We start from the raw sequence: 11909 nt of genomic DNA on the forward strand, positions 1-11909 counted from the left end.
TGAAAACCCTGTCGACGCCTCCTATAGTGGGTATGTATATCTTCAACAATGCAAATGTGGCTAGGAAGCTCTGAGTCTAGGTTAGTTATCCTACACTTGTGCCTCATGCCCTACTAGGTTCTTTTATCCATTTTGATTCATGGTATCTATAAAAAATAGCTATAGAACTTGAACTTGAATTCGAATTTACTCTCATGTGAGCCACTTGTAGAATTCCATGTCCATATTGCCGTTGCTATGTTCTTTTACTTGTCCCATTTTAATTGTCGCAACTTTGTTCCCTTTACTTATCCCATTTATTCACACATGAGCTACTTGTAGAATTTGATGCCATTGAACTTATCTTTATTGTGAATCTCATTATTTTGATGTTGATTTTGTGGCCATCATGTGCATCAAGGACATCAATATTCGCCGTTGTGGCCGACGAACGTGTGGAGTTTTTGTTGATGAACTTGTTTGCATCATGTTTGATACAATAATAGACTTGTAAACTTGAATTTGTAATATTTTTGAAGTGTGTGGCTTGTTTGCATCATGCATAATGTAATGACGGACTTGTGAACTTGTTTGCACCATACCTGAATCATTTGTTGTCATATATTTGTGATTTAAGTGAAATTATTGTGAAATTATATATATTTCCTTTTGAAATGTAGGGATTTGGGAAAAGTAGAAAAAATAAATAAAATTGTGGCATTAGTCATGTGCATGCAAAGAAACAAAATGGCCTTTGCCGCGGTGCGTGAAACTGTAGACCTAGGAGACGCATGTTCGACCTGGAAAGTATCATGGGAAAATCTATATGGCGACGCCGCACTGCTCGCCCTCCCGTGCGGCGGGTGTCAGCATTAAAAAACGCATCGCTGCCCTTAATGGACGATTACATCTCTTCAAAAGGAATCGCACTCGGTTCCACTTGCACCTTATCCCCTCACGGTTGTTCTCAGCCACACAAATATCTCTCTTTGAAACTAGTACTGTAGAAAGCAGCGCCGGGAGTTCACTGCCGCACGCGCGCGCATGCATCAGCCGGAGAGGCCACCACGGAGCACGGGCACTGGCAGCCAGGGAGGCCGCCGAGCACAGGCTGCCGAGGAGGTCATCGCGGCGCCGGCATCGAGCATAAAGCAGCGGGGAGACCGCAATCACTGCCGGGCACGGAGCAGCGGCGGAGGCTGCTGTCGTCGCGGAGCACGGCCGCCCGAGGAGGCCGTCGTGGTGTCGCCATCGAGCATGGATCAGCAGGGAGACCGTTGTCGCCGCCGAGCATGGAGCAGTGGGGGAGACAGCCGCCACCGAGCACGGAGCAGCGTGGGAGGCCGCCGAGCACGGGCAGCTGGGAAGGCGCCCGCCGAGCATGGAGCAGCGGGGGAGACCGCCGCCGACGAGCACGGTCAGCACGGAAGGAGCCCACCGACATCGAGCCACGGCCGCGGGGAGTCCTCGACTTTATGGGGCAACCATGAATCGCTCAACGGCGAGAGTGGGTTGGGGCTGACAGCGGAGGAGCTCCACGGGTCTAGACGGCGCAAGGATAGCTGATGGCAGCGGCGCTCCATGGCGGGTTAATTAATCGGGCAATTAGGCTTTATTAACCTGGCAATTAGGAATATGGCAATCATGGAGCCTAATTATTATGGCAATTATTAAAATTTAACCTGGCAGGCATGCCTAATTAATCAAGAAACCAGGAACTAATATGTGTCAATTATTAAAATTTAACCTGGCAGCCAAGCCTAATTAATCAGGAAACCAAATTTAACCTGGCAGCCAGGCCCAATTAATCAGAAACCAGGGGCTAATTTTGCAATTGATAATCCGGCATTATGGCTAATTTATCTGGCAATTTGTAGTCTCTACTCCGTAATGGACATGCAAAAAGTCACGAATGACATGCACGTGCATTACTATTCTACTGTAGCTCATATGTACTTCGAGAAGTTATTTACTATTGAGCAGCAAAAGCTTGCGTGCCACTCGGAAGAGAAAGCTCCGGCCATGGGACCGTTGTTGGGACTAATTACGTGGGCTGCAACGCTTTTTTCTCCTTTTTGGACGCGCTCGCACGACAGCGGTACAGCGGTTGGCAGCCGCCGCACGAACTCAAAACTATGCGGCGCCGCTAGGTAGTATTGTCCAAGTATCATTGCAATATAAGTGAGAAAAATACTCCCTCCGTTCCTTTTTAATTGACTCAGATTTAGTACAAATTTGTACTAAATTCGAGTCAATTAAAAAAGAACGGAGGGAGTACATGGCAAGGGCTGCAAAGGGCTGGGCATCATCGTGGGCCAAGCCCATGCAGCACATGGCAAAGGGGAGGGCGTTGCCATGGGCCTAGCCATGCCACACGCGACAAAATGTTTGGCGTTACCGTGGTGAGGTCGGAAGAAGATCGATGCGCACTTGGTCGGTTGACACACGCAGTCGTAGGGACGCTGGAATTCGTACAAAGAAAACGGATGAAACTTTCTTTTTACGCGTACCTATACACAAGTAGTGTTCTCGTGGTACGAAAATACTCAATGGAACCCGGGTACGGGCGAGGATGATAACAATCCAATTAGAGAACAACACGTGTTTAGCCATCTGTTTGTATAACCATGTATAAAACACGAATTAATGTATGTATTCAGTGCATGTCTGACATGCCATCTATCTATGCATTAATTGGCATTAAATCTTCTGCCCCATCTTCCTCCTCCTCTCTCCCCAATTCTGCAATGGATGAGCACGCTTTAACTCCTGCCTCTCATCCTTGTCCCAGCTGGCCCTGCCTAGCTAGTAGTTACTCCTCCGGCCGGCCGCTGTGCTACTCCGTCCAACCTCCATTGGCTGCTATGCTCCTCCGCGAAACCTGCAGCTAGTGCCTCTAGCGCCATGCTCATGCACCAAGTCTCATGGCAGCGATTCCCATCCCCACGTCCTGCAAGGTGCTCGACCACCTCCTCGAGGCCGTGCTCCTGTTCCTCGCCGCCCCGCGCGACTCCCTCGCCGCCTCCCTGGCCCGCGCCGTTCCCATCGGCAGCGGGAACACCGGGCGCGGCCGCTGGACCGCCAGCAGCGGGAACACCGGGCGCGGCCGCTGGAAGCCGGGCGACCGGTCGCGGTGATTTGCTCGAGGACCGCCGGCCGCTGGCGCTCCTCCTCCGCCCAAGCTCCAAGGCCGTGAGCTGCCCCGACCGTCGTGGTGCCACGCCGGACCTCCAAAGCCGCGAGCTGCTCCGATAGTGTTACTCCTCCCCCACTCGAGTTCTCCGGCCGCCGGTGCTCCTCCGGCTGAGAGCTCCAAGGCATCAAGCTTCTTCCCCCGTCGTGTTCCTTCGCGGAGCTTCTCTGTCCGCACTGCACCTCCGACCAAGCTCCGAGGCCACGAGCTCCTCTACAGCCATACTTCTCCTCCGCGAGCTTGTGCTGATGTTTCTCGAATCAGGAAAGATATGCATGTGTATGTTCTTCTCTGGGATCTATTTGACTCATTTTTTTTTCCAATTTGGATGTTCTGAGAAGAAATAGCGCTTGTTCTTGACTTCTTGGTGGATTCTACCACAATTATTTTCACTATCTGGATTAGTACAGATTCTCTTTATTTCTCTTTTGATTTGAGTTGTAATCAAAATGAAGCAAAATGTTCTATTTGGATTAGTACAGTGTCACATTTTCACTATCTGCACCACTAATACAAAATGTTTAATTTAAACTATGACAAAATCACATGTTTAACTATCTGCAACATTAATACAAAATGTTCAATTTAGATTATAGAAAACCATACTTTTGACAATCTACACCATTATCACTAAATGTTCAATTTAGACTAGTACAAAATCTGACTGTGTGCACCTTTTAGTGCAAAATGTTTAATTCGTTACCTTTTTTTTCTATCTACACCATTGATAAAAAAATGTGTTCAAAACTTTGATTCACAAATGTTTAATATGTTACCTAGTTATTTAAAAACCATTCACTGCAGATTGACAAAAACAAAGTCCTACCGTGCATAATAGCCAAGCACATTTAATGTTTCTGCACCCTGCACTGAAATCACAGTTAAAGCAGCCCCGTATGCATACGTGTCACAGATGTATACACATGCGTATTAAGCTGACCAACACAGATAAAGGATTCGTATAGGCTGCTGGCTATATTACATGCTAATCTCGCGGCGGTAATCAACGTCTGGGATGTCGACCTCGCCCGTTGCCAGGTTCCGAACGTCCGGGTCGTCTCGTGGTACTCCTACTTGATTCATAATCCGACTTGGACTAGTGCTCCGCCTGTGGGTGTATATAAGTGCACCCGACCCAAGGCTATATAAGGGCACGTACAATGGGGTGATGTCAGCCTTCCCTTAGAGATGCCACGTCATATTTTTGCTTAGTTGGAGGAGAGAGAATGAAGAGAGAGAAGATTGTCTTCCCTTAGCTAAGAGATCATCTCTTACGAAATAAGGGAAGACTATTTTCTCCATTGTATCACATATGTCTTCCCTTAGCAACAAATTCCTACCAAAATTTAATTATTAATATTAATTTCTAGAGATGGCAGTAAGAGATAATGCGTTGTATGACTTATATCTAATGTCTTCTCTAGCTGATGTGGCGGGGTAAGGGAAGACATGCCTTCTCCACCATTGTACATGCCCTAAGTACTCCCTCCGGTCGGATTTATTATTAGCGGACGGACGCGTCGATTAATTGCGTCCAGAGGTAGTAGCAATCAACTCGTGTCTTGCGAAAGAGAGCAAGTCCCATCACCATCCATACGTGAGCTGCTAGGAAAGCGCAATCTATCGCTCTCCCGGTTCCCAGCTCCGTGCAAAACGATCAAACCAGACATGGACGCGCAGGCGCTCGATGGCTTCATCCAGCGCCTCCTCGACGCGGAGCACACCTCGCCGGAAGACCATCCGCCGCTCACCAACGCGGAGATCAAGCTCCTCTGCGCCGCCGCCACGAAGGTCCTCCTCTCCCAGCCCACGCTTCTGAAGGTCGACGCCCCCGTCAACATCTGCGGGACATTCACGGCGAGTACTCCGACCTCCTCCGCATATTCAGCGCCGCCGGCTCCCCGTCCGAAACCAACCGCTATCTCTTCCTGGGCGACTACGTCGACCGCGGCAGCCGCAGCATCGAGACCATCTGCCTCCTCCTCGCCTACAAGGTCAAGTACCCCGACGCCTTCTTCCTCATCCGGGGAAACCACGAGTGCTCCTCCGTCAACCGCTCCTTCGGCTTCCTGGCCGAGTGCCACCGACGAGGACTAGGTCAAGCGACCTGGAACATCATCAACGGCTGCTTCAACTGCCTACCACTGGCGGCGCTCGTCGGAAACAAGATCGGCAAGAAGATCTTCTGCGTGCACGGCGGCCTGTCGCCGGAGCTTGAGAGCATGGACCAGATACGACGAATCAAGCGCCCACTGCCGCAAGTCCCCTCCGAGGGCCTCGCGTGCGACTTGCTGTGGTCGGACCCCGACGCCGCCGACGAGTGGGGGTGGGGCGAGTCGTCCAGGGGCAGGTCCGTCACGTTCGGGTCCGACTTGGTGGCCGAGTTCGTGGAGAAGAACGGGCTGGCCATGGTGTGCAGGGCGCACGAGGTGAAGCAGGGCGGCTACGAGTGGTTCGCGGACCGGAAACTCGTCACCGTCTTCTCCGCACCCAACTACGCCGGCCAGTGCGACAACGCCGGTGCGGTCATGAAAGTGGACAAAAATCTCACCTGCTCCTTCCACATCCTCGAGCCTACTGATCCGCTTCAAGTTCTTGCCGATAACCTGCATGATTCTTGTTAGATTGTAATGTAGTCGATTTACTTTGCAAGTTACGGCTAGATCTAGACACAGCCGGTCCCCTATATATGTATGTACTTTGTAATCCATCAATCAATCAATGAATTATGTGTTTATTTCAATTCTACATAAACACGTGGTATGAGATACTAGATCCTAGGTCATGGCTGCGCCACCCACGCCGCCGTCCCTTTCCCCTTCCGAGTTCTGACTACTTCGCTAAAAAGACCATCGCTGCCACATAGACCCCCTGCTCTCTAATTTCAGCCAACTAACCAACCCTCCAATGGCAGCTTCTTTCTTCTACACCGATACAATCACCGATGTTTAGCCCTCGTATTCCCATCAGTCTACATCTCCCCTCCCACAACTATTATCATTGACGCCACCTCTTTGAAGTACATCTTGGTCGCTCCAATCTTCTCGACCACGTTGCCTCCGAATCCGCCCCCACTGATCCGTGCTTGGCAAAGGATCGCCTCGCCATCTTCCGGTGGATCTTCAACCTCGTATTTCGTGATGCCACCACCACCACTGCATTGTGGACGTCCCTTCGTGAGCTCTTCCAAGAAAACATCGACGCTTGAATAAATAGCCTCCACAGCGAGCTTCGCAACACCGTGTAGGATGATTCTCAAGTCGGCATCTAATGTCAACGGCTCAAGTCGATCGCCAACGAGCTACGTGAGCTTGGCGTACCATCGAAGATCGAAAGCTCATCAACATCTTGCTCGCCGGGCTGAGCGAGCGCTTTGAAAAGCAAGCCTCCTTCATCCCAAGATGCGTCTGCCACCCTCCTTCGCTGAGGTCCTCTTTATGCTGCAACAGTCCGATCATGCCTAAGAGCATGTCTAACGAGCCCCTTATAATTCTACCCCGTATAACGCGAGTTTTTTGCCCCGTATCCTAAAAGTGCGTCTTGCTGAACCATTCCGTCTAGCAGACCCCGTATTTCGCCATATATTTTTAAAAATTAAAACCCCGGGAAAATTAAACCATAGTTCATCTTCATTGATCATACACTGGATCATACATATACATAGCGATCTACTGCGATCCTAGCTACTCGAGGATGATGAATGGCACGAAAGGCCCCCTGGCGGCAGCCTCCTCCTCCGCCTTGGCGGCAGCCTCCTTCGCCTGGAATTCCGCCACGGCGGTGATGGCCACCGCCTGTTCGTCTGCCTCCGCCCGCGCCTTCTCGGTGGCCTCCGCCTCGGATTCGGCCACCGCCTGCAAGTATGCCGCGTCCTCCTCCGCCTCCTCCGCTTCCTCCTCGCCGGCCTCCGCTTCCTCCTCGCCTCCGCCTCCTCCGCCGCTGGTGCTGCCGATGCGCGCCGCCCATGCCGCCTTCGCCGCGCGCTCACGCTCCCACTCAGCGCGCCACTTCTCGAAGGCGGCACCGCTCATCGGCTTGAGCGGCGGATCTTGGCGGTACCACCGCCCACGGGCGGCGAACTCCCGGAGCGAGTCCGGCATGTAATACGCGCCGCCGTACTTGCGGGCCGCACGGCGGCTCCCCGCGGCGGTGCGCTTGCATTTCCAAGCGCCACGCCTCCTCCACGGTGTCCGGCGAGCGGGATCGCTTCGATCCGCTCGCCGGCGAGGCGCTACTACGGCGGCGGGAGTCCATGCGGGTGGCGGCGGTTGGAATGCGGCGCGGGGTTGGGACGAATTGCTCGCCGGAGCAGGAGGAGGAGGCGGCGGCGCACGGCGGAGCTAGGGTTGCGAGTGAGGGGTTAACCCCTCACTCGCACCTGCGCCCACTATAAGTACGGGCGACGGGGCCGATTACTCGGGCCCCGTATTCCGCCGAAATGGGCCGGCCCGAATACGGGGCCTGCTAGACGCCCAAAATCACGCCGGCCCCGTATCCCGCCGAAATTTTACGGGGTGGGCGGATTATACGGGGCCTGTTAGACATGCTCTAAATGAACAAAGAGCCTCGCCCCCAGCTGTTTGCCGCTATTCCACGCCCACCCGTGTCTCGCTCCTCATGCAACAACACCGCCGACAAACCATAGGCGGGCACAAACAGATTCATGGGTATTCAGTTGAATACCCATTATTTTTGTCAACAAATGTATACGCGTATAACCCAAACGTCCAAGCTCACCTAGGCAACAAAAACCACATACGTGTCCGGTCGATGGCAACTAACACCGAACCATCTATACCTAGGCCCAAATGGCGAATTCATCATTAAATTTCTCCCGTGAATCCGTGATTCTTCGACGGTTAGTTGTTCAACGATAGGCCATCGTGAGTTCGTGATTAGCAGCGATGAGGACTGGCGGAGGCGGCGATCATATTCGTTGCGGCTGCTACGAGCGGACACCACGATGCCATCGAGAAAACAGCGGCCAGCGGGAGCCGAGAAGCCGGAGCAAGCAGGGGATTCCGCCGTGAATCCGTGATCTTCTCTGAAATTTCTCACTGCAAGCTGCAATTCAGCGTTCCGACTTCCGAATCCTCATTGATTTTTTTCCAGTTTCTGAACTAGTAAATCAACAATTCTTCTTCCAATTTAGAGTATGTATTGATTGACTGTTTGGTTACTCATCGATTGGATGATGATGTAGGTTGTTGTACTGAATTTGTCTTGAGAACACACAAATAAATACATGGGGATGAAGAGTAGTAATGTTGATTTGTAGGCATTGTGGGAGAGCTTCAATGAAATTTTGATCCTTCGGGTTTTACATTGGGATTTTATTTTATTACTTTGAATACACATTGCAAATATCATGTGACCGCCCATGCGACAAACGCCATGCCACCCACAGGCTAGCCCCCAGCCCCAACTACCGCGGCAAGAATCCAATGTACTAGCCGCCACGCTCCACTCCATCCACGGCATCAACGAGCGGTCCCCCTACACCTCCGCCTGCTCCTCCCGCATCACCGAGTTGGCGACCTTCTCATGACCCGTGGATAGGACTTTTATAAACCTAGCCCATAACTTGGGTCGTCCCCACTCCGACCGGTAACCCGCCGGCCTACTCATCTGGCTCCTGGATGTCGGGCATGCGTCCTCATAACGGCGCCCCTGCGCTCCTTGGCTCGCGCCCCCATCGCAATCATACCACACTACACCGCCCTGCTACCGGAAGAGTACTATGAGGGACTATAGGGGTGAATAGAAGCTAGGCAACTTTTAGACCTTTTCAATTTGATGGCGGAACAACCGAAAGTAAAGGTGATAGCTTTGGGTGGTCAATGATCCTATATGATGAAACAACGAACAAGCAAATACAAGTAGATAGGAACAATTAAGGAACAAAGGAAAGGAGGAAGACAACATATCCGGCAGTGGAGACGAGGCACGAGATTTTTTCTCCGTAATTCCTTCCTAAGAGAAGTATGTCTATGTTGAGGGGGTGTGGAACCACAAAGGTAGAAAACTGCCACGAAAGCGTCACCCTATTCCTCGGTGAGCACACCACAAAGGTATGCCCACTTCTCCACTAAGAAAGAAGGTTGAGGCGGCGGACCTTCGCAACGCATTGGGGCAAGAATCCACACGATTGGAGGCTCCGAACATCACGTAGGGCTAGGACAACACCAAGCTAGCATCTGCGTGAGCTTCATCATGGAATTCCACAAAAGGAATTCTAGGTTTCCTAAATCCACAAGAAGATCGAGGGGGATTCGAGTTTTCTTTGGTGGAAAGGTAGATCAAGGACTCCTACTTTTATTTCCCAAGTGTGGGGTTGATTGGTTGGTAGATGAGGGAGATATGTGAGATTTGAGCTTCAAAACAATGGAGGAGAAAGAGTAAAAAACGTGATTCAGATTTGGGGAAGAAACCCCTTTATATATGGGCTATCTCCGATCCAACAGTTATGCAGCAAATATGCCAAAATAAAAACTTCCGGTCCAAAGCGGCGGTAGTACCGCCGGGCAGAAAAACTGTGCCAACGGTTACTTCCTACGAAGATTCAGGCAGAAGTTGGGTAGTACTACTCGGTAGTACCGGCCAACTTCGGCTATCATCCGCCCGAGCCCAGAATCCTCCCAGTACTCCTTCGTATCCAAAAAAAAGGAGCTTCTGGTACTTGGCCGGAATTAGGGCAGTACTACCGGTATCCGGTAGTACCGGCCAACTTCCGCTCGAGAAAAACATGCTCGCAGTACCCTACGGTACAATTAAATCATTTTCGGGAACTACACCAGAAGTAGGGCGACACTATCGGTAGCCAGTAGTATTGGCCAATGTTTGCCCCCCTTGTCAGGTCAAAGCACTTAGGAGAGGGGGTGCAGTAAGTAGCCCCGGACAGTAGTAGAGGCCAAAATGGATGGAACTTCTGGTCCTCGAGATTTTGGCAGAAAAACTATGTAAGATTAGGGAGAGTGATGCAACAAAATGAGATGGTTGTTGGAGTGCAAATTTTGGTTTGTGCGCGTGAAAAATATGAACCCAGCTTGCGTCCCAACTAAACACATTCCCTGCAAACTATGAAACAAAAACACGAGACGACTAACACCACTACGCTTCGAAAACGCTCCAACTCCATCTCGCATGCCATTTACACAATTTCCTAAAAACATAGCGTACATAAAATTAATTCTCGTATTTACGTCAACACACAAAATCCAGAAGGGCAGGAAATGCTCTTTCAATCTCCCTTTTTTTGTGTTTGATTACAATACAAGAACAAGAATTTGCATGGGGAATAACGTAAAAAGGAGCCAAAATGGTTTGTAGGATATAGAAGAGCCCCCCTGTACATGTGCTTATTTCGAATTTGCATTTGAATACAAAAGCACATCAACTAGGACAAATACTCCCCCTATATCTCACAAACAAAGAACATGTGCAAGATATATAAGAGAATAAACACTTGCACAACCACAACATATACACACGATATGGATTTTGGGTTTTAGATATCATACCATAGTGAGATAAATTCCAAACTCACTCATTCTTCATCATGGTCTTCGAAGGATAGTAGATATAGCCATTTAGGAATAACCTCAACCATCACACCTCATAGATAACCATAGTCATAGTTCAACATTTCCACTAGATTAAAGTTATTACAAACCATAGATTCCAAATAGCAAATAAGGATGAGGTTCAATAAAAATAACGATGAGATCACAAGCGAATAAAATCAAAGAAATAACAAGCTTGTGACTGTGGGGCACTAGATTAGTTGTCCGAAACACCCGTTAAGCATTCATATTCACGATCCCATTACCAGTGTGTCATGAAAGCATATCCGAACTAGTATCAAATTACATCATCCATAAAAATACCAAATCAAATATTACAAGCAGGTCACATGACTAATACATGCAGAATAACCTCAACTAGCCTAACTTAACATCATAGTGGCGGAATCACTTCACACAAGAAGCGTAGAGTCCAAGTTATCTGCCATAAGCATAGAGGTAACTAACTAGGAGAACGTTCCTATCTCGCATAGATGCCATTGAATACTTTTTCATTTGCCGAACTCCTCCAAGTCTCACCAAGTAAATAGGTAGGATAAAAATACTAGTGAGTGCATTTGAATGTACTTCCAAACAACCTAAGGGAGAGAAGTAAAGGGATATGAAGTATGGTTGTAGCTAGGAACATGCTCTAATCTAGGTTTGACTTGATAGAAAATAGTTTCTCTTGTCGATATAGCATCTCTATATCTTTATTAAAAATATTTTGAAAACAAGTTTTATTTTAAAGATTAATAGGTAAGGATAACCCATTTCCTTTCCTGTCCTCTTAGTATGACCAAAACATTCTTTCACCTTTCCTCTCTATCTCCTAGATACACTCCCACCAGTCCCACTGGTTTTCTGTCCAAAAACCGTTTGGAAAACACTTTTTAAACCAACAACTCCAACACGGCTAGGGTAAGACCATACCAACCACCCATGACTACGGATGCGGGTATTCCAATAGTTTACACTCTATAAAGTTCTACACTTTCCCCACAAGATCTAGATACCTATCGTATGGGCATTGATACGTCTCCGACGTATCGATATTTTATTATGTTCCATGCCACATTATTGATGATATCTACATGTTTTATGCATACTTTATGTCATATTTATGCGTTTTCCGGAACTAACCTATTGACGAGATGCCGAAGGGCCAGTTGCTG

At 49.3% G+C, this 11909-nt stretch overlaps 1 pseudogene; it reads left to right on the forward strand.

Moving 5' to 3' along the window:
* Nucleotides 1-4840: 4840 nt before the first annotated feature.
* On the forward strand, nucleotides 4841-5803 carry LOC124647166 (annotated as a pseudogene).
* Nucleotides 5804-11909: the final 6106 nt, after the last annotated feature.

The sequence above is a fragment of the Lolium rigidum genome, chromosome 4 (assembly GCF_022539505.1).
Source record: "Lolium rigidum isolate FL_2022 chromosome 4, APGP_CSIRO_Lrig_0.1, whole genome shotgun sequence".
NCBI lineage: Eukaryota > Viridiplantae > Streptophyta > Magnoliopsida > Poales > Poaceae > Lolium > Lolium rigidum.